The sequence below is a fragment of the Mustela nivalis genome, assembly GCF_964662115.1.
Source record: "Mustela nivalis genome assembly, chromosome: 7".
Taxonomy (NCBI): Eukaryota; Metazoa; Chordata; class Mammalia; order Carnivora; family Mustelidae; genus Mustela; species Mustela nivalis.
The window spans coordinates 42968614-42994484 of record NC_139026.1 but is presented as its reverse complement, the minus strand read 5'-3'; the positions used below and the strand labels follow the sequence as shown (position 1 = coordinate 42994484).

At 34.4% G+C, this 25871-nt stretch overlaps 1 long non-coding RNA gene and 1 pseudogene across 2 annotated transcripts in view; one reads left to right on the top strand and one right to left on the bottom strand.

The window, feature by feature from the left end:
* Positions 1 to 274: 274 nt before the first annotated feature.
* Positions 275 to 23193, bottom strand: LOC309870220 (small ribosomal subunit protein eS17 pseudogene; annotated as a pseudogene). The gene is made up of 2 exons (XR_014316491.1): positions 23008 to 23193; positions 275 to 814 (listed from the first exon to the last, which is right to left on the bottom strand). The product of XR_014316491.1 is annotated as a small ribosomal subunit protein eS17 pseudogene (transcript).
* A 6-nt stretch (positions 23194 to 23199) lies between these two features.
* LOC309870507 overlaps positions 23200 to 25871 on the top strand; it is a 152327-nt gene continuing 149655 nt past the window's right edge. Inside the window, exons 1-2 of the long non-coding RNA XR_014314635.1 lie at positions 23200 to 23303; positions 23475 to 23595. This is a non-coding gene — a long non-coding RNA (uncharacterized lncRNA). The remainder of the gene's footprint in view (positions 23304 to 23474; positions 23596 to 25871) is intronic.

The window sequence follows — 25871 nt, the reverse complement described above, 5'->3', positions numbered from 1 at the left end:
TGGAATTCTTAAAGGCAGTAATTTCTTCCAAGTCATTATAAGGAACTGTATCTTTAAAAATTATGCATGTGATAAAAATAACAGGAAAAATGATGACAACTGCACTGCTATGAAATAACCTCAGCACAGAAAATTGTTAAAATGATATTTTTCTATGTAACATACATAATAATAGATTATCAGAATACAGAATATCAAAGGAAATTTGTAAATTTATTTAGCATTATTACCCATTATGTAATTGAAAGCTGGAGTATGTGCATGTATATGAAATATGTACAGTGAAATCCCCTATAATGTGGAAATGATTTTAGACTAGGGAACTTTATTGCAATTTCTTTTGTTGTTGTTGCTGCTGCTGCTGTTGTTTTCCAAGATTTATTGAAGAAATTATAGAACAATAGAAGGATTCAAGGGGCTCCATATGGCATTTTGAAACTCAACCCAACTGTAGGCTGAGTGACCTGTAGGTTGGACAAAGCCCAAGAATTTCAACATTTCCTTAGTGTTAGGATCTACTTTAATGATCTCCTGATCCAGGGCTAAGACCACTGGAACATAATTATCTTCCCTTTCTCTCTCCTCCTCCTACAGATTGATTGAGATACCTTTCACGGGGCATTTCTGCATCCACTTCAAATGTGTGACATAGCCGGCTATCTTGTTGCAGTTTCTTGCTGAGAATAGCAGCAAACTCCTCACACACACACTTGGTGTGTAAGTTGTTGCCTAGGCATGTGTAGTACTTCTCAATGATGACCTGGACCTCTTTCTTCACAGTTTTGATGCAAACACAGCCCACATTGGCAGGTCCCTGGTAAAAAAGAATTCCAATTTCCTCATAAAAGTAAAGTACTAAGCAGGGGTTGGAATCGATTGTAAATTATTGAAATGTTTTAAAAGTCATGAAAGGGTCGGCACAAGCATGTTTCACACTTTATAATGATACTAGAGGGGCACCTAGGTACTCAGTCATTAAGTGTCTGCCTTCAGCTCAGGTCATGATACCAGGGTCCTGGGATCAAGCCCCTTATCTGGCTCCCTGCTCCACAGGAGGCCTGCTTCTCCTTCTCCCACTCCCCCTGCTTGTGTTACCTCTCTCACTGTCTCTCTCTCTCTCTGTCAAATAAATAAATAAATAATCTTTATAAAGTTACTAGAGTAGGATGTGGTATATTAGGACAAGAATGGAGTCAGTGCTGATGTAACTGTTCTTGATGTTCTGTTTATTTTGACTATCTACAGAAGCATGAGAGTACTGACTATTAAATTGATATAGAATTATGTGCTACATGATTCTCTTCTTAATAATCATTGAAGATACACTTTAAAAGAATAACGTGTGACAGCAAAAATATTATTTGCGAGAGAGCAAATGAGATAAATAATATTCTTTTCAGAAAGTTGGCTTAGTTAGGATTGTGTATGACTTTCTTGGAATATATTATGTCATGATGGACAAACCCAATAGAAAGTGAATGATTTAATTTTTATTCATATCATACACAATGCAAAAAAAAGGCTCTGTCTATACTTTCCCTAATTTCTCCATTAGCACTTTGGTCTTTTTAAGATTTATTTACTTATTTTAGAGAGCAAAAACATGCACAGACACACTTGTATAAGTGGCCTGACAGGCAGAGGGAGAGAATCTTCAAGTAAACTTGCCACTGAGTGTAGAACCTGATGCAGAGCTTGATCACACAAACCATGAGATCATGACCTGAGCCTAAATTAAGAATCAGACACTTAAATGACTGAGCCACCAGGCACCCCATGAATGCTTAGTTTTGAAACTGTCATTGAATTAACAGAAAACATAATATTCCCTTCACTAGCCTTCACATGGATTATTCTTTCATGAAAACACACAGATACACCCACATGCATGCGCATGTGACAACTATATCTAAACAAAGGACAAAAGGAGATACTGGTGCATAAGGGAAATGTAATTGATATTTTATATCAGAGAGGATTTACTCCATAACTCTTGCTAACTAATCCTGGAGACAAATATAGTATATAGTGAAATATACAACATTGTTCCACAGGAAAACATTTTCCCAAATGAAATACTGACATAAATATTCAAGTATGATAAAATACTTAGTTATTCATCTTCAATATCTTTTAGTGAACTTTCAAAGTTCATGACTAGAAATTTTATTAACTTATATTTAATATAAATGAACATTAGTGGATAATTTCAAGAAAACAAAAAAAGTTCTTAATATCACTATTAGCTAGCTTCATTTCAGATAGTTATGTCTATAATTTTAAACATAAAACACACTGACTTTTTTGGCTATCTTAAACTCATTGGTAATTACTTAAATGTGAAGTGAAGCAAAAAAATTATAGATGTAACTTTACTAAAGAAGTATAAACTCCCTACTAGATCAATGAGAACTTCACAGGTTATTTTTCTGTACACATCTTAGCATAATTATAAAATGTTACATGTATTCATATTAATATAAATTTTCAGAAAGTCTTCAAGAAAGCAGAACAATTTAACAGCTACATTGTGATTTTATCTTTATTTCCAATAATCCTTTGCTAAATTTATAATGTTGAAGGAAAACAAAACTGTAATCTCAATAAAAATATTGAAGTCTGATTATCAGCTTCGGATTATGTGCTAACTGAAAAACAGAATCCCCCTTTCCATGACTTCTGCTGTCTACCTGACTTGTAGAATACACAGGGTTTTCACAGACAGCTCAAAGAGAAAACCTACTGCCTTATATTTAAGATTGAAAATTTCATGTACTTTTAGTGTACTTGCACCTTGTGAATTTTCAGATTCGAAGATAATTTAGTCACTCACATTGACTATCACATGATCAGTTTTATGAAGACACAAATGTTAGAGTGAGGTTTTCTTTTCATAATTTTATAACATCTCTAAAAAGACTGGTATTGTAAAACTCTTAATCATCTACATATTATGAAATCTTTTACTTTCCCTTAACCTCTTTGTATCAGAAAATTATGTGGCTCATTGTTTCTTTCTAAGCAATCAGTACAAGTTTTTAGCTTTAACTGACATTTTCCCATTTTTAATTTGCTCTCACAAACAAAACAGAAGTTTCCACATGTCTGTAACTGCCATGAAAATGTGTATACTTCCTCTAAAATGTTTCTTCACGTAATGCTTCACAAAATAAAATGACTTTTCCTATAGAATCCCACTGTCTTGTGGTATCCACAAGCTACATTAACTAACTAAATTTAATTTTAAGCTAATTAAAATTATATGAAAGTTAGAATTTAGTTCTTCAGTGTACTGGACACATTTTAAGTGCTCAAAAGCAATATATGGCTGGTAACTGCCATATTGGAAACACAGATACATTTTCATAGATTTGTTAAAACAACAAAAAAAGGGAAAGATGTTAGTGTGTGTGTCTGTGTGTGCGTGTGTGTGTGTGTGTTTCTTTTGGTTTCTACTGAGGGAATTAGAATTTTGTATATCTCCTGAAATTCTGAGACCATGCCAGAAGGAATAAGTGATGTCTAGAAAGTTTGGAATTGTCATAATTAATGAAAGACATCCATAGAGAGACTAGAGAAACAAGAGTCCTTGGAGAACCACAGAATTTTAAGTGACAAAGTGCACAGATGCTACAGTCCCTGTCAGTCAAGTGAATTAAATATGCTCAAAAGATTGGAATGGGTATAGGGAAACATAGGGGATTTTACTTTTTAATATATATTATTTTTATATTCTGCCCAAAAACTTCTCTCCATTGCCCATTAACACATAAGAAAACTCTCTCCACACCTTTACTCAGGAAATAAAGAAACTCAGAATCCAAGGACACAAAAAGAGAGCTCCCTGCTACAAAAGGAGGGTGGAACAGAATAACATTTTTCCATTTTGTTGTGCTATCACAGAAAAAAATGAAACAAAACTAGACAGTTAATTTCTCAGTAGGCTATTCTGCCACTTTAAATTCTTAATAATTACTCTGCTGTGTTATGTAATAATTTTTATTTAACCCTCATTGCACACATATGAGGTATATGCTTGGTTGAGGGCAGGGAAAATGGAAGACAAAAATAATACATATCCCCAAGTGTACTAAAGAATAAGTGAAGTGAAATATTCATGAAAGATTACAGGCAGTCAGGTTTTACTCAGAGCTAATATATTGACCACCAAAGCTTAGTGTTTATTCATAATCACACAAAATATATCTCCAATTTTATATTAATATTAGCATACCACTTTATGGCTATATGTTCACAGAATATTCTCTTTATACACATTAAAGGATTTTTATTTCCCTTTTGTAATGTTTGTAGTGTTTCTTCTTCACAGCTCACCCCCCTTTCATTCATGTATTACAGGAAAGTTCTAGTTATATCAGTGGACTAGCTGAAATATATTACAATATGTAAAACTGGTCTTTTTCTCTTTTCAATTTTGAATACAATAAACAACATGTCCACTAACATTATAAAACAATTATGAAGCTGCCAAAATTCTACCCTGAACCTACCCTGGACTCCACCTACTTGTTTGGAGGTTATCCAAACTAGTGTTTCAACCTTAATTCCCACCAATCCAGCCATATAGGCAGAAAATGGAGAACTTAAAGGAAGAAAATGAGCCTGTTGGTGCTGAGGGATAGCTCACTAAAGTAACTGAAGGGAGCGCATTCTCAGAAACACTAGGGACTTTTACCAAAGTGAGAGCTGACATTGATAATTTTGGGTTAGATGTATCAAAACGGCAAAAACTCTTAGATCCAGCCCAGAACTGCCATGGGAGGGGAATAGCCTTAAGAAATTGACATTTGTCCTCCGTAGCTTGGGACTATGTATCTACTTGAAGCTTCCTGTTGGTTTCCTTTCTGAGGAATTTTGAAGACTGGTGGTTTATTGAAGGAACCACGAACAGTGTGGTAAGGAGAGAGGAAAATGAAGTAGGCCCAGGTATACAAGTTTTTACTGCTTTAACCTAGTTTTGCTCTCAAGTCAGGATATGGACTGTGCACTATGTATATCTTAAGAGGGTGGCTTCAAAATGGACCACAATATGCCCCATGAGAAAGCCAACATTCAGATGCCAGTTGAAATATAATGCTGATGATGGACAAGTATTAGCATTTTCCCTGTACCTACTCCAAAGGGATCTCCTCAGAGGCTAGGTCCTCCATGAAATCATTTTATAACACAGTGCAAATTCTGAGACACAATAAAAACAACAAGAATCTACAAAATTCCAAACACTTTTAGAAATCTAAGGAAATCGTTTTCTAGATATACTTGGTATTACAGGATTTTGTGTTCCCTTAGTCCCTGCAATTCTTGGTCACACCAGTTTGAAGAATGAAGAGGTAGACCAGACCAATAGTGGTGTGTAGCAAAGTTTATTGAGCAAGAGTACAAAGCTCCCAGAGAGGGAGGGGGATCTGAGTGGGTTGCCATTGTTTCTAAGTTTAGGGGTTTTATGAATTCTTTTGCAGAACTATCTTAAGCAATTAGGGCTTTGGTCACATTATCTTCCTACCTATTAGGTTAATGTCTATATACTGATGAATCCATTCTTTTGTCGACACCTGGGGGCTTAGGTCTTAACTGCCCCTTGCCTGTGATACTGACTAGTGCTCTTGTGGTTAATTGTTTTATTTTAGGACATTTTGCAGAAGTCATTTCTGCAAAGGCTGCAAAGCAGAAAGTCAGTGTGGTCTTGCCTAAGCTGCAAAATAGGAGGTCAGTGTTATTTTAGCTGTCCTGACTCCATATTTTCTTTTTGGGGACCCTATTCCTGACTGCCTAACTGTTCAACTAACGCCTAACAGGATAGAAGAGCTTAAACAATTTTTTTCCAAATAAAAATTAGTTTAGCATTAAAGTAACATAGACATCATTATTACAAACACAGGTAAGCATTAAATCAGTGATTTTAATAAACTATTATTTCCCAAATGTACAACTAGTTTTGCCCCATTTTCTTACTGATTTTAAAGCTGTGCCTATACACAGTAGAGAATTTACAAAAATTATCTCAATAATCAAGCAAAAATGTTTGTCATTAAAAATGGGGTACCAGTGTGGCTAAGTCAGTGAAGTGTCCAACTCTTGATCTCAGCTCCGGTCTTGATCTCGGGGTCATGCGTTCAAACCCCATGTTAGGCTCCACACCAGATCCATGTGGAACCTACTTTAAAAAAAATGCTTAAAAATTTGGAAATGATGCATCACCACTTCCTCATTGGTGATGCAACATGGGGGCTTAAGTGGGTAGGAGAAGAATAAATGAAACAAGATGGGATTGGGAGAAAGACAAACCATAAGTGACTCTTAATCTCACAAAACAAACTGAGGGTTGCTGGGGGGATGGGGTTTGGTTTGGGAGAAGGGGTGGGATTATGGACATTGGGGAGGGTATGTGCTTTGGTGAGTGCTGTGAAGTGTGTAAACCTGGTGATTCACAGACCTGTACCCCTGGGGATAAAAATATATGTTTATAAAAAATAAAAAATAAAAAAAATAAAATAAAAAATTTGGAAATGATTATGAAAGTTCTTTGGCTTAATTTCTTATCTAGATTATTGCCTCTATTGTCTAATTCATACTTTAAAGTTTAAAGCACAGTTCTAGTTTTCTTTTTAATGTGATTAAATTTTACATTTTTACCTGATTAGTGATTCTGATAATGTGTAAATGAAAAGTTTTTAAACATTTATAATACTATTTCTGTAGTTTAACATAATGAATTTTTTCATTATTATCAAATTAAACACCTATTTTATAAAATAAATAATGTATTTTTGTTGTTAGTGCTTAGGATCTGTGCATATTTAAACATCTTGAAAAATGTGAATTTTTTTTCTCTAAATTCTTCAATACCTAATTTAGTCTTCTATATTTATATGTAATCCATAAACTCCTTGAATCAAACACAATTTATAGCTATTTAAGAGTTTTACCAAGAAATGGTATGCATACAATATAGAAAGAAGGAAACAATAGACCCAGATAACATTAGCTTCTTGAAAGCTGAAGTTTTTAAGGAAGCAGAAATGTCAATCCAACTTAAAACACCTTTATAGGTCTCTGTAGTTTCTATATAGCAATGGATATTTGGTCTGTGACATTTCAGAGTATTTCCAGGTTCAGCAGTCACGCACTGTGACAAGGCTTCCTGGTGTAACTAATAATACAATGGCTATGGTGGGTCTCTGGTATCTGTAGGGAATCATTCCTACATTCAGATTTACTAGAAGGCCTGTTGTGTTCTGAAGTATTATTTAGGAGTAACTCAATGTATATCTACTATTATTTGAAATTTTATTTTTAGAGTTCATTGAGCTAAACTACAGGAGGCGAATAGGATGTGATTTCCTAACAGAAAATCTTAGATTTGTCACTGTTGCAGAATAAATTGTTTAAATTAAATGTTATTCTTGAAGAGCAATAAATAGACCAAAGTTATGTGTCATGCCAAAAGAGTTTGAAAATGATTTTCCTAGATAAGGTTTTTTGCTGTTATTTATGAAAAATATATAAATATGGTGATTCAGTGTGTATTCCTCAGGAGAAAAAAATATCTTTCTGATACATGGCATAAGAAAATATTTGCTGACAAAATTAAAATAAATTAGACATATGTGGAATGTTTGTCAAAGAAACTTAATAACCTCATTTTTTGATGTCTCTCCCAAACAGGATGAGTATTACTCAATTTGTTTTGGAGGTATTACTTTAAGAATGCTCTAAATTAGGAAAAAAAAAAAAAGACTCTAGACTAAAAGTGGGAATCTATATATTTGAGTTATTTTCTATAGAAATTGGCTAAATCAAAATCATTTTTTTAATTTTGTTCCTAAGCTTTTATTGTATCATACTTGCATAGTTTTAGAACCTTTTTTATTCTTTCAGTTAATCGTGTCTTTTATGTTCTTCCTTCTTGTTTTATTCCACTCTGTTGATTAAGGATTTCTATTTTTATAAGTCAGTCTTTCTGTGTAGTTGGTATGTTAGCATACAATCCTAATTCTACAAGTGAAGGTACTAAATCCTAGAACTGACTGAGCCCCAAAACCTACTATAACACTGTGCATTACCTGGAATTCCTTGAAACATTTTTATTTCATTAATTATCCATAAACATTTAACAAAAAATAGGAAATTATTATTTAATTTAAATAAATAGCTCATAACAATCTGCTTGATGTTTATCAGGTGTTTCTGAAGACACTGTTGAACTTGAAAGACAGGTTATTCTTAATTAAACATTTCACTTAAGAACAATTGCATATGAATTATTAGTGTTATATTTAAACAAACCACAACATATTTGGGAAGACAGGGGGATTTGTTTTATAACATAAAAACCAAAAATGAAATTGGCATATACCTCAGGAGGCAAGAAAGAAAAAAAAATTAAAATATTTTTTATTGTATGAATAAAGATAATTCTTTACTTTAGATGCAGGGAAAAAACAGTATTGTGTAAGAAACAAGTAAGGAAGGGCACTTAAATTGGGGGAATATTTTCACCATTATCAAAGCATTCTCATTTTTATGATGTTTGTTACTGTGATAGCTTCGGCAGCACATATAACTAAAATACTATGTTTGCTACTGATTCCTATTAGAATTATTATGTAGAACTCATTCAGTAATAATGCAAGTATAAATTCAATTTTCAAGTTATAGGCTTTCTAAATCTTTCCAAAACAACAATATTAAAAAATAGGGAAAGTCATGTGGTTTTTAAAGAAACATGACTAATTTAAAAATTTCTCTATACATTTATGATAAAATAGTAAATGTTCTATACACATTTAAGTAGATTTTTAAAATTTGACAATGCATATCACCTATCTTTAGGTAAACTAATAAATATTTTTTATTGGTTGGATATTACACATAGAAACATGGACAACATTGACTCTGTATCTAAAAGTTCACAACCTCAATTGGAAAGTTGTTATGTAAGAAATACTGAGTGTATTCCCCCAAAATTCATATGCTGAATTCCTGGCCCCCCTTCCCCTCAAAAGGACTGATTTGGGAATGGGAACTTCTAAAAAGTAATTATGGTTACATGAGGTCCTAGAAGTTGAGCCCTTTATTAGGTTAGTGTCCTAATAAGAAGAGGCATCAGAGAACTTCTCTCTCTCTCTCTCTCTCTCTCTCGATCTCCAAATGCATGCACTAAGGAAAGACCATTGAGGGCAAAGTGAGAAGGTGGCTGTCAACAACCAAGAAAGAGTCATCACCAGAAACATAATTGGCCCCAACCTTGAGTGTGGACTTCTAGCCTCCAGCACTCTAAAGAACATAAATTTCTATCAAGCTAGCCTGCCTATGTTTTTGTTATTGTTGCAGCTGCTGCTGTTGTTGTTAATGGCAGCCCAAGCAGATGAACACAAAAGCCAAAGAAAGGAATCAATTCAACTCAATTAAATTAATCAAATATCTATTACAGGTCAATTATTCACCAGCTATTTTTCTAGATTATTAGGTTTTAGGTTTATCACTTAACTATTGGGGAGGGAGAGGAGTAGTCACTTCCACAGTGATGACTTTCTAATGATGTAAGACAAAGTACAGGTAAAGTCATTTATATATGCTATTGGGAAAACTTAAGCAAAGAAGGAAGATAAGGAGTGTTGCATGCAAGTTAAAAGATAGAGCAGCCATGAGGAACCTCTTTATTTAGAAATTGTATTTGAGTGAAGGGCTAAAGTTGATGAGGGAGCTAGCCTTCAGAAATGTGAACAAGGAACATCATGGGCAGAAAGAAGAGTAAGTGGAAGGATCTTGAAGTAAAAGTCTAACTGACAAGCTCAACATTCAGAAAGGAAGCCACTGGCTTTGGTGGACATGAAAGACATAAGGAAGAAATCTGTGGAAATTTTTAGGAAACTCCAAATACACTGGATTTGTTTGTGTGTGTTTGTGTGTGAGTGCTAAATGATATGGGGAGGCATTGCAAATTTTTTGAGAAAAGAATGAACATGATCTAAGTATGTTTTATGAAGGCTCATTCAGGCTTTGTATTAAAAACATACTCTAGAGGAACAGATAATATAAAGAGGGAGGGTTTATTATCATTATTATTATTATTATTATTATAATCTAGACTTGGAACAGAAAAAGAGGACTAGACAGGTAAGAAAATGTCTAATTCTATAGATTATGTATTTTAATATTTAGCCAATGAATGGATTTGATGTGGTATATGAGAGAGAATATGAGAAAAAGAGAGAAACAAGACACCTGGGTTTGAGACTATGCAAATAGGACAGCGCTGCCATCAACTGAGACATGTGGAAGACTGATACAAGAGCATGATGGGATGGGGGAACTGCAAAGGAGATCAAGTTTGGATGTTTCTTAGATATCTAAATGGAGACATTAAGAAGCTACTGTATAGACAGATATTGCATTCATAGTAGATACAAATATAAGAGACTTCAGCATATGGGCTGCATGAGATTATCATGGCAGTGAGAATGCAGCAGAAAGGCCACGGGACTTGGGTCTCGCCATCTTTAAGAGACTGAGGATATGAGCAATCAGCAAATGGGACTGAGAAGGACTAGCTGGTGACTGAAGAGGAAAAACAACAGTGGGGAGTGGGCCTGAGTGTCAAACACTAAAATATACTCCTGGGAAGGCAGTGATCAATTGATTCAGCCCAACAGTGCTATGATTTGATGAGAATTAAGAAATAAAATTGGATTTATTGTCATGGTGGTTAGCCATTGATTTTCAGTGTTTTGGATGCAGAATTACATCAGAATGAATTCAAGGAAAAATCAGAGAATAAGGATAAGAGAGCAGAAGCAATTACAGTACAACATGAAAATATTATATAACATGTAATAATTCTAAGCTCTTTACATATAGAAGTTCGTTAAATCCTCATAGAAATTCCTCAGACAGGGATTTATCTCTCTCTGTCTCCTTAGGAAAGAATAGTAACTTTAAATTCTCAAAGTAAGGAGTGCAAGGATTAGACACAAATTAGGTTTATCTGATGACAGATTTCAAGTATATAACCTGACTTTTATCTCACATTCTGGGAGAAGAGAAAAGAAAGATTATTGAGAAAATGCCATCTGAGTTCAGTTTCAATGAACAAAAGTGGAAAAAGAATATGCCAAGTATAGATAGTGATGAGACAAGAAAGAGAAATGAAAACAGTTTTTTATAGGCATCATTTTTGCTGCAATCTTTATTTTTTTTTGTTTTGCCCAATTTTCTTTAGTTCTGTTTAAATGTTCTATAGATTTCTATGTGCTTACAATAATTTACAGTCTGTGTTACCATTCTAAGACATGTAAAAAAGGGGAAAAAAGGTCAAAGAGGAAGTATTTGATTACATTAGGAAATAGAAGGCTCATGGAAAATAAGCTAACAATAAGGCTATTTGTTTAAAACAATTATGATTTAAAAACAGAAAATTTCTCTTATTTTAAGTATTTATTGAATTACTTGTTTTGTGTATTTAGGAATTTAATATTTACATTGGTGCAAGCATGAACCTGAAATAAGTAAAAGATTTATAAAATTATATGTATTCTAAGAGTCTCACATTCATATACAGAATACATCATACTGCAAATATGTGGAACAACTTTGTATCTAGTAATTTACTCATCAAATCTTATTTTGAAGAATAATACTTTTTAAAGCCAATCTGGGGGCACCTGGGTGGCTCAGTGGGTTAAAGCCTCTGCCTTCAGCTCGGGTCATGATCCCAGAGTCCTGGGATTGAGCCCTGCATCAGGCTCTCTGCTCAGCGGGGAGCCTGCTTCCTCCTCTCTCTCTGCCTGCTTCTCTGCCTACTTGTGATCTCTATCTGTCAAATAATAAATAAAATCTTAAAAAATAAATAAATAAATAAAATAAAGTTAATCTGTTTGCTAAAATAACATTCTGTTCACCAAGGTAAAACTCCTTTGGCAAATTTTCACATTTTTTAAGTACAGAAGCATTTTAAGAATTCTCTTTAATTATAGTTCTTTATAGTCAATCAGCATTGACAGGTAGTCTATGACTTATAATATTGTTAAATGATATCTTTAATACTGAAAAAATTAAATTGAAAACTTTTGTTTCCTTCTTGCTTTGTTAATTTCCCTACTTGTCTGTATCTTTTCTTATAAGATATTGCATAAACATTAGATCTAATGCTTAAGAAATCCTACCTCAGAATGAACAATTTATTTTGAATGTCAGTTACAACTGAACTCCTAAAGAGAAGTCCTTAAGCAAAATTTCATTTATTTCTATTAGGATAATTAAAAATTATTGGGTTGGACCTATAAATAATGATTGTCCATTTAATGGACAGTGAAATGACATATAAATTGAAAGCCACGCTCGGTTTGGTCTAAACTAGCTGTCCTGCTGAGTCACCCAGTGCTCTACTTGCTACGCCTGCTACTTTCACAGGGAGGAGCCTATGTATCTTGTCCAGCTTCTTGTACCTGCTCTTGCTGGTTTTTGAAGCACCTAATCATTTATCTCCTATCCTTCCCTATTCAAATCCCAATTACCTGAAACACCCAGTTCTACAGTCACCTCCTATCTCAGGCATCTGTGATCTTCTGTTATGGAAAAAATTTCCAGTTTCCTATACTAAATTGAACTTTATTTGTATATTATTTCACAGGGGACACACTACTTTGTACATTTTGTTTTAGTTATTTATGTGCATGCCTTACTGCTCTTCATGTTTTACTGGTGTCATTTTTCCTGTCGGTTCTATTACACCATGGCTTCCAAATCTGGATTTATTTCAACCTGTCTCCTGGTTACTTAAATTACATCTTGATTAAATTTTCACTGAGGAGTCATGGATGTGATTTTTTTCAAAGCCCTCAAATATCTGAGAATATCCTTTTTGTTGAGATCAATATGACAGGAGAACCAAAGAAAAGCTAATGAAACCTAACTCTTAACATATTTTTTAGAGGGTCACCTGGGTGGCTCAGTGAGTTAAAGCCTCTGCCTTCAGTTTAGGTCATGATTTCAGGGTCCAGGGATCCAGCCCCGCATCAGGCTCTCAGCTTAGCAGCGAGCCACTTCCCTCTCTCTCTCTCTCTCTCTCTCCCTACTTGTGATCTCTGTCTGTCAAATAAATAAATAAAATCTTTTAAAAAAAAACAACATATGTTTTAGAGAAAAATTCGTAATATTCTTGTATCCTAAATAGCGACCAATACAGCGACCATGTCTTGTACTTTGTACATTCAGCTTTTAAAAATGATCATTCCATGAATTAAAGGCATGACTCATAGTTCTCATTCTAGGATACATTTCTGAGCTCCTAACTTATACGTACAAATGCCCACTTAACAGTTTTCCATGTAAAATCAGAAAATCACCAACACTATTACTTCATGATCTTACTGTCCTGGGTAGTGGCACCATCTATATTCAGTCTCTCTAGATGTAAAGATGGAAGTCAGTTTTGACACTTCCCTACCTTCATCATAGATCAAAAATATACTTTAAATATAAGAATTCTGTCATGACCATGGTCAAAAATTACATGTATCTTCTGTTGTTTTTACTGTAATAATCTTTTAACCAGCCTCTCTAATTATCCTAATTTTTTTCCTATGAAGATTTAAATATTCTTAAATAGTCTTTTAAAAATAGCTTTAGGTGATGTAACTCACCTGCATAACCTCTTACTAGATTTTCATTGCATTTTTTTTTAATTTATTTTTTACATTTATGTGACAGAGAGAGCGACAGAGAACAGGAACACAAGCAGAAGGAGTGGGAGAGGGAAAGCAGGCGTCCTGCCAAACAGGGAGGCCAGTAGGGGTCTAAACTGGGTGATGCGGAGCTGATGCAGAACTGATGCGGGGCTGATGCAGGGCCAAAGCGGGGCTTGATCCCAGGACCCTGGGATCATGACCTGAGCCTAAGGCAGATGCTTAACCATCTGAGCCACCCCAGGTGCCCCTTTTCATTGTATTTTAAAGTCATGCTTTAAGTTACTTTAATGTAATATCTGAATATTACTTTACTATCTTAGTGTTTAAGTAATATCCCATTATTTATAAAAATAAATTAGAAAATAAATCTGACCATTACCACTACCACTAAAAGCACTCTATTTTTTCTTCTCTCAGTAAGCACAGGCTTTTGTAAAGCTAATGCTAAGAGGGGTGGGGTTACAAAGGCAAAGTTTCCTTTAGGCGCTAAAATTTAAACATTAAAGTTAGAACATAAAAAAATTTGCAACTAAGAAGATTATAGGCCTAAACATCTTTGCAGAAATTACAAAAGTAGGGAAATGCTAATATTAAAAGTAAACCTAATCTTTTTGGTTATATTATAGCAATTAAAATTTATGCACACATACAAACTTTAACATATCAAAAAATATGTATATAAATAGTATGTGAAACTCTGCGTGGACTAGTAACATCTTTTTTTTTTTTTTTAAGATTTTATTTATTTGACAGAGAGAGAGTAGGCAGAGAGGCAGGCAGAAAGAGAGAGGAGGAAGCTGGCTCCCTGCTGAGCAGAGAGCCAGATGCGGGACTCATTCCCAGGACCCTGAGATCATTAACTGAGCCGAAGGCAGAGGCTTAACCCACTGAGCCACACAGGCACCCCAACATCATTTTATTACCTATTATTCTCCTCTTACTTTCTATACTGCAAGCACATTGACCTTCTTTCGTTTTTTAGAGTATGCCAAAGTGTGTAATACAAATGGGATTTAGGTTCCTCTGTCACGATGAATGAAAGAGATCTTAGCAAAAGCCAGTGTTTTCAAATTTATATTTGAAAATGTATATCTAAATGACAAATATCCTTATTAAAGGAAAAAGATTAATTCCACTAACTTAAGTATAAACTACTCCACAATTATTTTTATTAAACATGGGAAATAGATAAAATATAAGAAAATCTTTCTCTACATTTATACTTTATTCATTGGAAAAAGCTGAATAATTTAACATTTTAGTCCAAAGGTAATAGGAAATTTCATAAAAGAGCTATTTTCTAATGTTGATAAAACATGTTAATCTATAAATTTGTGAGTGCATGGCTTACATAAAAGAAAACAGAACTTTTTGAAAATAAAGTTGTTATAAAATGAGACCCTAATCTAAAATCAGATATATCAATTTTTGATTGCTAATCTTTTAAAAAAAATCAGATTTAGTAATTAGTATCCACCTATTCAGACATAAACATGTTTAAAACTTCTACAGAGTACTGAAGAATGGTTTACTCTACTGTGGCACCATAAGTAAATGAATAATATCCTTAACATTTAATATTCGTTATCATCTTTGAACAAAGAATTGAAAGAAGAAAGGCAGTAAGTCATATCAAAAGCTGTAGTAGGGATGTTGGATGGCGGAAAAAAGTGTTATAGTTTGGACATGTAAAATTTGTGATGCTTTCTATGTTCAAAGTTTTTACGACTATACACCAGAGTAAAAGTTGGTTTGTATTTATTATAAACTTTAATTTCCATAATAATCTCATTAATTTAATATTATTACTGTTTCAATTTTTAGAGGAGAAAGTTGCGGTACATAATGATGTATTTCTTCAAGGTCATATAGCATATAGCAAAATCACAGTGAAGACTTGGGTCTGTAATCCTCAAAACCCGAGTGTTATTCTGTGTAGTATATTCTCTCAACTGCATTTTGTTCAAAAACTCAAATCTAAAAGACAATGATGCATTTTTAGGCATGTGTAAAAACTGAAGAAACTCTTCAGGACTTCCTAGAAAGCTTATTTAATGTACACAGAAATAGTTTTGTACTCCTGAAATTTTTTAAACTGCTTAACAGTTGAAACTTTCAAAGTAGAAGATTAAGAGCAGAACACTTTTACCACCACTTTACAAATGAGCTACCTTTTCCTAGCATAGTTGTTCCAACTAATTGTTGTCATAAAATCGTAGCTTATACAAGGTTATATATGACTTATTCTTCTGATGCAATAGTCCAGTAGTAAATAAATGTAACCACAGAGTCTAATAAAATATGACTTTATAAGCATTGGAATAAATTTTTGCAAAATGCACCATATGTTTATATTCCCAAAGGCAGAGTTCACGGATAGAAGTAGTGAAGCCAAAAGGGATGGATAGCAGGGATAACTGCAGACTGATTTCTCAAATAACATTTAGTAATACTAAAAAATAATTGATACAAAACTGCATTAAACAAAAAGGATTTGACTATTACTACTAATTTTGTTGTTGAAGAAAAATCTTAGGCTTTGGCTCTTCAAATGAAGTTAAACAGACCAATACTGAATAACTGTCAGTCTCATTTATTGCAATTTATCTACAGTGCAGATTTTTGTGGAAAGAGCCAAAAGATACTTGCCTGATGTTAACACAATTTCTGGTGCACTGTGTTCAGCTCTGGTTTATGCTTTTACTTTAATTGGTTGGCACAGGTGCTGCCAAAATTTGTTCTATTTTACACACAAAATGCAGTTATTAGACTTCTAATCCGTTGAAATAGGAACACTGAAAGGAGAGGGAAGTTATTTTTATTTAAGGACATATTCCTCCAACATGAAATATTAGTTTCAAAATAAGAACAAGGGTTTCTGGGAAAATAAGAAAGTAGCATGATATTTAATCTCCTCAAACATCCTTATAAAAACAGACAGAACAATTAAATAATAAACCAAAATTGATGGACCTTATTTACAACAAAATTATGTTTTAAGATATTTTCCCAAACCCAAAATACAGTGAGGAAACATGTAGCTATATGCCCTGTGTTATCTGTTTTTAGAACAGTGGGAACATAGGTAACAATCATAGGTCTTGAGATTTGAGGATGGTATAGTTGCCATGGGCCAATTTGAAAATTGCTAAAGTAGCAGGCGTTTTGTCTAATCCACAACTGGTCAGTGAAACTGGACAACTGCAGCCCAACCCCTCTTTAATTCTTGAAACTGATTAAGCATGGCTCCCATCCAGAACAGAGTTCCACACCGAGAGAGAGGAAACAAACAAACCCCCCCCCAAAAAAAACAAAAAACAAAAACAAAAAAGCACTGAGAGCCAAATTACTGAATTAAAACTTACTATGACAAAAGCAACACAAACGAAGAAAAGAAAAAGTCTAGATTAAAGTGGGTGAGGAGAACTGAGCCAGATGAATCTATTTTTAAATACTAATTGAAAAAAAAAAAAACAGATGTGAGAGCTCTGTGAAGTTGGAAGACCTATTCTGAAACAAGCTTTCAAAAATTCAGAAAACTTATAAAATTTCAGATTTTCATATAAGTCTTGGATATATAGCTATCTATATAGAACTAATATTAATGAAAAGAATTATATACAGCATTTATATTGCATATAATATATATATTATATGTAATATACATAACAATTCTATATAGCATATATATATATACACACACACAAATACATATATATATAGGACAAAGTAGATAGAGTTAAGTTAGAACTAACTGAGGACAAAAAATAATACATTCAAAATCTTTTAAGTGTGTTTGGTAATCATTTCAGGTTTTGAGGTATTTGCATTATTATGTGGACATCAATGCGGGTGTGATTTGGAATAAGGCAAATGAGTAATTACTGAACACTAATCTTGTCACCCCTCTCTGTACGTGAAAACAGAATTCTGAAGGTAAAAGAAATATAAAGTAGAAAAGGTTGAATAGTACTGCAGGCCTGAAGTTAAATTGGAAATCAGGATGAACTCATTAAGCGTTTGATCATCTATTGACCAATTAATTGTTCTATCTAATGTTTACTTTCCTCTAAGTTGCAGCCACAAAATTATATAGAAGAATATCAGGTAAAAATTAATACTGCTGTAATCCAGGTTGTAAACTGAAAAGATCTTTTCCTGCTGAAGAACATGAGGGCTTCTTGGAGAAATGACTGATTCCAGGTCCGAGGCTGGAAATGCACAGTGAACCTGGAGTAACTTGTCACTGCAAATACTCCCAGGATCACATCAGACGGAGATGGAATTCAATATGAGGAAGGGCTATACTTAAAGATTTGAGCTTTAAGATGGACTGATTTTATATTAGAAGTTTGAAATCCATCAAATATGCTTAAGTACATGAGTTTCTAATGATAATTTGACAATAATCTAGTTACTTTCAGGAGATGAGAGGGAACAAATTGATTATCTGGAAATCTATAAAAAAGAAAAATTGAACATTTATCTTTTTTTCCACATAAAGTACTGATGTTATTAATACTTTAAGTCATGTGATAAGTAAGAGTATGAATGTTTTATTAATACAACAAATAAAGACTATTAATAGTCAACAGAGGAGGAAAAGTAAAACTAACATTAAGTACCCCTGGCAATAACTTAAAAAGAAATGTTGAGATTCAATTATCAATGAATTAATGGATATAGGCATTAAGCATAACAGAAGAGGCAAACTAGAAATAACCAAATTCATGTGTGATCTTGCCAAAAACTAAAAAAATTAAAAAATAAAAAAAATAGGGACCCCTGGGTGGCTCAGTGGGTTAAGCCTCTGCCTTCGGCTCAGGTCATGATCTCAGGGTCCTGGGATCAAGCCCCACATTGGGCTCTCTGCTCAGCATGGAGCCTGCTTCCCTCTCTCTCTCTTCCTGCCTCTCTGCCTACCTATGATCTCTCTCTGTCTAATAAATTTTTAAAAAATAAATAAAATAAATAAAACAATTTTTAAAAAATAAATAAATAAAAATCTAACCTAGGTCTACTTTCTTCCAAGTTAGAGAAAATACACAGGGCAGTGGAAAATATGAATTGCAAAATGAATGTATTCAACAAAATCCCAAAATGGGAAATTTGCAATTTAAAAGACTTGTGTTTTTCAACTTGATAGGCTTGCTGCAAGGGAAAGAGGTAGAGAATTCACTTGTAAATTAAGAGGTTTCATGACATGCCAAATTTTAAGAAATAGGGTAATATTAAACTATGTTGTCTAGGGAAGTTTTTTTTTTTTTTTTTAGAGATGGAGAGACTATGTGCTCAAAGGTTAGGAGGGTGGGGGGAGGGGCAGAGGGAGAGACTCATAAGTGTAGACACCACTGTGGAACCCAACATGGGCTCAGTCTCAAGACACTGAGATCATGACATGAGCAAAAATCAAGAGTCGAACACTTAATCAACTGAGCCACCCAGGTACTCCAAGATACATATTTAGATAATGAAAAAAGAAAAATACACAGGGAAATAATTGCCTAAAAAGTAGAATAGTGTTTACTTTTCGAAGATAATGATTGAGATCTGGCAATGTGAAGGGCTTCTGGGGTTTCAATCTACAAAACATCTATACTTTATAAAATATACAGTATATACAAAATATCTGGATATCTATAATTTTATTTTATAAGACAAAATGGCCTTTTATATTTTGTTGTGTCACATGATATTTATTTAAGCATTATAGCAAATAATTTTTACATATAATAAATAAGTAGCTAAAAGATAATTAAAATGTATACTGCAATCTATTAAATGGCTATAACAATCATCTTACTATAATTAAATTCATTGTTTTTAGATAGTCTATTTCTTTTTTAAGTATTATAAACTGTGCTATAATGACCTTAGCTAAAAATTATAAAACATTTCTCTTTCTCTTTCTTTTTTACTTTATGTCCAATTTTAGGGCTAAATGATGTGGGGGCAGGGAAGGACTTGATATGTATTAGTACATTGTTCCTCTAGAAATTTTGTGCCAATTTATACTTATGTTCTCTCCTATTTTCTGTAATTTGTCAACTGCTTATAAACTTAAATTTCTCATAAATCTTTTAAGTTTTCCATAATTCTTTTTTTGTTGACATATGTAATATAGTCTTACTGCTAAAAAAAATGAAAACAAAGAAAAACTTTAAATTTTAAAACCAGATATTTGGGATCTATTACTGAGACATTTCCCTAAACTCTTATCATCATAGAACATTATGACTCATGCCCATTGCATTTTTTGGTCATCTCATTTCCTAAATGATATCTTCCTGTTGTTTGATTACTAGGGTAAAGCTTGATTTTTTTTTTTAAATTTTATTGTGGAAAGAACACAACACAAATCTATCTTCTTAAGGGTATTAAGTATTGCTGTTGACCATTTCCCATTTCTCCAGACCTGGTGAACACCACTCCACTCCTCAATTCTATGAATTTGACCGATTTAGATACTTCATGTAAGTGGAATCATGTAAAATTTGTCTTATTTCACTAAGCATAATGTCTTCAAGTTTCCTCCTGTGTACCATAGTGCAGAATTTCCATCTCTTTAAAGGTCAACAAACTTCCATTATATGTATATACTACATTTTCTTTACCTATTCATCTGACAATGGTCATGGAGACTGTTTCCACATTAAAGCTTGATTTTTATAGACATATTCTATCTTGTTAAATTTGTTTTCATATTTTGCCCATTTTTACACTAAGTATTTCACCTTTATTGTACTGTTTCAAGAATCCCTTATATTTTTGGTGTATCCTTTATTTGCTTTGTAGAACTTCCAAATGATTGGCCTTTAACTTAAAAAAAAGAAAAATTTTCCTATACAGTCAGTCCATGCCCATGTAACCTGTCTTAAATTGTTTCTGTTAGTTATTCTGCTTTTCTCTTATATTTGCTAATTTTTAATTTTTATATTTAAAATTAAAGCCTTTATAAATTTATTTTTAGGTATGGTATGAAATGGCAAAAAAATCATTCAAACAAAACCAAAATTCTTTCAATTTTGTATCACTTACAAAATAAACTTAGAGCAGATACAGAAATATTTAGATATTAACAGGGAAATTAAAAATCACGTAATCATAGATATAAACACATCAATCATAAGATTGTAAGGGCCTGCCCCTCCCAGAGGAACTTACTTGTAAACCCTGGATGTAGGGGCGGGGCAGGCCGATGAAGACATCCAATCAGTGGGGCACATGTATATACACTAGGGTGAATTGAAATTCAATTGGTCACCTGTGTGTGGGCGGGGCTCAACCACCCCCATAAAGATTGGTCTGCAAGGCTGTTGGGAGCAGAAGGAGAGCTGTCCCAGGAAGAAGAAGGAAGAAGAAAGCAGAAGAAGGAGAGTCATTGGGGAGAGAGAAGAAGGAGAGCTGTTGGAGCTCTTGTCAGAGCTGTAAGAGCCACTGCCCGCGGCCCCGACGCCAGCAGCCTCGCCACCTGGAACCTTGGCCCTGGGCAGCGGCGCCGCGGAGCACAGCCTAGCCGCCAGCAGCCTCGCCACCACAGAGGACCGGCCTCACCAGAGCGGTGTCATTCCGGAGAGCGGCCTCGTGGTCGAGTGGCCTCGTTCGGAGAAGCCTCATCCGGAGTGGCCTAGTCTGGAGTGATTAGACATCACTATATGTAGTTTCCCCTTATATACATCAAATGTTTATAAAAATAGCTATGAAAGTTAAATATTATTTTTAAAGTTGAACAACAGATTGACATTGCATTAATTGTGCTCTTTTATGGAGGTCTTAAGTATGACAATGTTCTCTAGCAACCCATACATGTTCTTTAATTCTGTTTTTTGCCCCTTCACAGTTCACACAGAAAGAATCAGATTAAGCCTAAGGATCACAGAACTGAAACTGGAGTTCTTTCATTCAGTATCCTTAATGAATTCCATCTTTGTCACAATTGCATTATGTTTATGACACATCTTTTTATATCTAGTATCAGCACTTTCACTTTTCCATTTTCCAGTAATTTATATAAAATAAGGGAAGATTCAATAAAATATCCAACTAATTGCACAAATCACAAACACTGTTATACATAGAAAGATGATGACACTGCAATAATGGCAATTTCAGCTCTCTGACAGCATGATGAAAGTACAAAAGTCCAAACTTGCACACAAAACATGGTGTAGGAGTGACAATACAGAATATATCAACATGAATTGTAAAAAGTCAAACATATAAAAGGGAAGATTTAGAAATAAAAGTTCTGTTTTAAGCATGATGGTATATTAATTCTAAAGGTATATCAGAAAATTAAAATGTCTTTGAACACCATAAAATTATCTATGAATTATGAAACCATACTCGAGGAGAAAAATAAAATCCATGCATCCTTTCTTTCTTAATTTACCTCACTAGTCTTCCCAAGCTCAATAAATTATATCATCCTTCTTTCAGTTGCTCAGGCCAAAACCTTTGACGTTATTTTTAACTCCTCACATCCCACATCCAATATCACAGTAAAACTTACTGATTTTACATTAAAAATGTACCAGAATCTGCCCATGTTTTGCCACTACCTCTGTTACCCTCCTTGTCCCAACAACTGTTTTCTTCTGCATCCACTGCATCTACTGGCTACCAACCCAATGGTTCCCTGCCCTTGTTCTTACTTCCATACCCAAAGGTCCAGTGCTAACAAAGCAGGTAGATATCTCCTTCTAAAACAAAAATCTCTGCCTAAAACTGACCAGTGGATTTCTACTTCCTTCAGAGTAAAATCTCAGTGATTTACAGTGGCCCTCAATGCTGTATACAGCCCTGGATCTCTCCCTCCCTCCCTTGCTGACTGGTCTATAAACACTTAGCCTCACTACTAATCCGTGAACATGCTAGCTAGGCATCCACACAGAAACAGTTTATTCAACCTGGAAGTATCTTTCCTCAGAAACATGAATATCTTGCTTTCTCCCTGTTCTTAGGTTTTTATTACAAATATTTACATTTTGGTTATGCCTCCCAGATCAGCCTCTTTGAAATAGCAACACTGATCCTCTTGACCTTCCTTCTCGCATAGCATTACCACCATCAAATGTACTTAACTTTGCTCGTGTGGGTTTGGCTTATTTCCACACCAGAATCTCAGCTCCATAGAAAACAGGTTATTTTCCTAGGTCACGTTCTAGGGTCTACACAGAAGGAGAACATATTCTCCATAAATACCTATGGCATTAATCGAGGACTGTCCATTTGTTATTACAGTATATTCATTTGGCAACTATTTACTGAGTACTGACTGCCATACCCACACTCTTACCTTGTAAAGCAGAGGCACCCGTGGACCAGGAAAGCCAGCAAACTTCTCTCCCACCGCCGTGGCAGCGGCACACCTTTCCCTCACACTCGTTGAAATATAAATTTGCAGGCCCAAGAGTGCGTTGGCGTGCCGGCTGCCCGCGTGCCACCTCAACAAACCGGAACTCAGTTCTGCAAATGTCGTGCAGGGCCCCGGCGGCAGGATATCCAAGCCCGCCAATCCGCAAACGCCCAACGCCAAGTCAGCTCCGGGCCTCCTCACCCCAAACAAGGGACTGTGGATCCCTAGTCCTTACAGTATTTTCCAATTTCTCTTCTTTGCTCTTTATTGTGCTAGAAAAGCTTCTTGCCTTCTGCCCCCTACTGCGGGTCTCTGAAGGGAGACTGTCCACTTCCAGAAGTCTTAGATAAGATTGGTTTCTATCATCAAAACGCATTTTTTAGTCTTTTTTTTTTTTTTTTTTTAAGTTTTTGACCAGGAGGAATGGGATCTGAGGCTGCCTGCTAATGGGAGGAGGAGACTGACCCGCGAGGTGCCCGCGGCTGAACCCTTTTGAATTCTTGGATCTGGTCATACCGAGGACCCTGGGTAAGTGTGTCGGGTTTGAGCGCAGCGCCCTTGCGTGCAGCTATCCGACCCAAACAAACTTAATTTAAAACTACCTTCCATCTTGTTCCCAGAAAGGTTCTGGAGCCCTGGGAATGTTCCCAAGGTTTATTAATATTCTTAGAAAGGTTCTGGGTTCTGTAAGTTTCCAGAGCTTGTTAAAGTATAAAATATGAAATATAAATGATTAAATATGTATGTAAAATAGCTGTACAGAGGGAAAAAATGATGAGAAAAAAAACAAGAGTCAATGCTCTATATAAGATAGGGTGAATATTCCTGTCTTCCTGGTTTGAGGGGTTTTGTCAGGAATGTTTCTTGGATATTGTTAAAAGGGTTTCTGTTTATTAAGTTGATTTTTGTTCATTTTTAATTTGTTATACGGTGAATTGTATCAATTGACTTATGAATGCTAAATATACCTTGTATTTCTGGGGATACAACCTATCTGATAATAATTTACTATTTTTATTGTTGGACTCCACTGGCTAAAAGTTTGTATATAATTTTGGATCTACATTCATGAAGGAGATTGGTTTGTATTTGTAATATATTTGACTGGTTTGGTTTCCGGGTAATTCTGGTTCTATAATATAAATTGAGAAGTATTCCCTCTTCCTAAATTATGTATAAGAGTTTCTGTAGGATCACTATTAATTCTGCAAATATTTGATACTATTTAATAGTTAAGAAACTAGTTGGGAAGTTTTCTTTGAGGGTTAATAATTTCACTACAGATTTACTTTCCTTAAGACAGGGCTATTCAGATTTTCTGTAACTTCTCTAGTGAGCTGTGGTATTTCTGTCTTTAAAGAAATTTGTTCATTTCATTTAAGTTGTCAAATTTACTGGCTGAAATAATTATTAATATCCCTTTAACATCCTTTTTAATATCTGTAAAATCTAGGGTGATGTAACCCCTCTCATTACAGATGTTGTCAATTTGAGTCTTCTTTTTCTGGATCATGGTGGCTAGAATTTGTCAATTTTATTGATCATCTCTAAGAGCCACCTTTTCTTTTCATAGTTTCTATTGTTTTCATTTTCTGTGTCATCAATTTCACCATAGTCTTCATTATTTAACTTATTCTAATTCTTATGACTTTGATCTTTTGCTTGTTTAAGGTGAAAGCTGAAGTCATTTGTTTTGAGACCTTTCTTCATTTCTTAAATAGGCATTCCATGCTACAAAATACCAAGTACTGGTGTGCCTGGGTGGCTCAGTGGGTTAAAGCCTCTGCCTTCAGCTCAGGTCATGGTCCCAGGGTCCTGGGATTGAGCCCTGCATCAGACTCTCTGCTCAGCGGGGAGCCTGCTTGCTCCTTTCTCTCTGCCTGCCTCTCTGCCTACTTGCGATCTTTGTCAAATAAATTAAAAAAAAAAATCTTTAAAAAAAATAAAATAAATAAAATAAAATACCAAGTACTGCTTTAGCTGTGTTAAAATATTTTCTGAGGCACGTTAAAATTTTCAGAAGTTTATTTGATGGAACTTCTGTTTGTGGGGCTGCACCAAACCGAAAGTGGTTAGCAGCGCTCTTTGGGCAGGAGCGGGGCCAAGGCTTTTACAGACCAAATGCAGAACTAAAGCAAGGAAATTATTTGATTGGCTATAGCTTAAGTGGTTGGCTTAAGGAAGGAATAGTTGGCCACTGAGGTTTGTTCTTAAGTTTTGTTTTTTGGGATACAAGTGTGTTTAAAGGACTTTACTCTGGCTTCCTTCTGTTTGCTTACCAAGGCTACCAAAACATTAATGCCACCTCAGCCTCCTTTACATAATAACTTTAACAGCTAACACAGTTTTTGACATGTGTTTTCATTTTAACTTCAGTTCAAAATATTTTCCAAGGTTTTGATTTTTATTTTGGCCTGTGGATTTAGACTTGACTTATTAGGGTTTAAATGCTTGGGGAATTTCCAAACATCCATGTATTTGAATATGTTCTTTTTAATTTCATGAAGTTTGAAATATCTTCGGTGTTTCTACTTTTCCACTTATGTATTATTTAGAAGTTATTTCAGTCCTTTGAAATGTGTTGAGACTTACATGGCTTAGCATACGGTCTATCTTGGTTAAACTGTGTGGATTTGATAATTTTCATGCTGCAATTATAGTACCTAGTATTGTATAAATATCAACTAAATCAATATGTTAATAGTGTTTTTCAGATAATTTATGTCATTACCAATTTTTAAAATTGAATCCTGAAAGATAGGTTTAAATTCCTATAACTGTGAGTATAAAATTGTTTATTTTTC